The sequence below is a fragment of the Cystoisospora suis genome, assembly GCF_002600585.1.
Source record: "Cystoisospora suis strain Wien I chromosome Unknown contig_1, whole genome shotgun sequence".
In the NCBI taxonomy this organism is placed as follows: Eukaryota; Apicomplexa; class Conoidasida; order Eucoccidiorida; family Sarcocystidae; genus Cystoisospora; species Cystoisospora suis.
Window position 1 is genome coordinate 12,335 of NW_027152803.1, and position 206 is coordinate 12,540.

The following is a 206-nucleotide window of genomic DNA, read 5'->3' on the forward strand; positions in this document are numbered from 1 at the left end:
GGGGGGGGGGGGCAAGGAAGGAAGACATCGAGTTCTTGATTGGCATGAGACAATAAGAGATAGAGGAGCACGAGAGACGCTGAATGATCATTATCTATCTGTCTTCTTCAATCTATCTAGAGCTTATGAATTAGATTAATACTAGCCTTGTCATCATTGTCAGTGTCGATAGCTCCCTCTCCCTATATATGTGTATATATCTATGT

At 41.7% G+C, this 206-nt stretch overlaps 1 protein-coding gene across 1 annotated transcript in view; it reads left to right on the forward strand.

The window, feature by feature from the left end:
• The window catches only part of CSUI_000001 (kinesin heavy), a 24,385-nt gene that overhangs the window by 7,540 nt on the left and 16,639 nt on the right, over positions 1-206 (forward strand). The gene's annotated exons all lie outside the window — the stretch shown is intronic.